The following is a 603-nucleotide window of genomic DNA, read 5'->3' as shown; positions in this document are numbered from 1 at the left end:
CAGGGAGGCAAATGTCCTCTAGAACTTGATCCAACCCTTTATCTACTCTCACCATCCTCCTATTGAAGGAATCAGGATCATCTTGCAGTTAAGGTAGTTTGAAGATTTCTCTTATTTTGTCCAGATGGAAGTACATAACTTTCCCTCTGACCATGGTTCTGTATAAGCCAGTTTGGCTTCAGTGGAATTCTTGTTTGCAATTGTGTAGATCTCACAAGCAATCACATGATGAACCTCCACTTCTATTCCAAGCATAATGCAATGAATCATCACTGCTCTCTTGATAGTGACCTCAGAACGGTTGCTAGTGGGCAATATGGAACGCCCAATAAAGTCTAGCCACCCTCTTGCAATTGGTTTGAGGTCTCCCCTCTTGAGTTGGTTTGGGACACCCTTAGAATTGGTTATCCACTTAGTTCCAGGGAGGCATATGTCCTCTAGAACTTGATCCAACCCTTTATCTGCTCTCACCATTCTCCTATTAAAGGATTCAGGATCATCTTACAGTTGAGGCAATTTGAAGACCTCTCTTATTTTGTCCAGATGGAAGTACATAACATTCCCTCTGACCATAGTTCTGTAGGTATGGTAAGCAGTTCCAGT

This window comes from Arachis duranensis, chromosome 10 (assembly GCF_000817695.3).
Source record: "Arachis duranensis cultivar V14167 chromosome 10, aradu.V14167.gnm2.J7QH, whole genome shotgun sequence".
NCBI classification, from domain to species: domain Eukaryota; kingdom Viridiplantae; phylum Streptophyta; class Magnoliopsida; order Fabales; family Fabaceae; genus Arachis; species Arachis duranensis.
The sequence above is the reverse complement of the archived record's forward strand: the minus strand, read 5'-3'. Positions refer to the sequence as shown.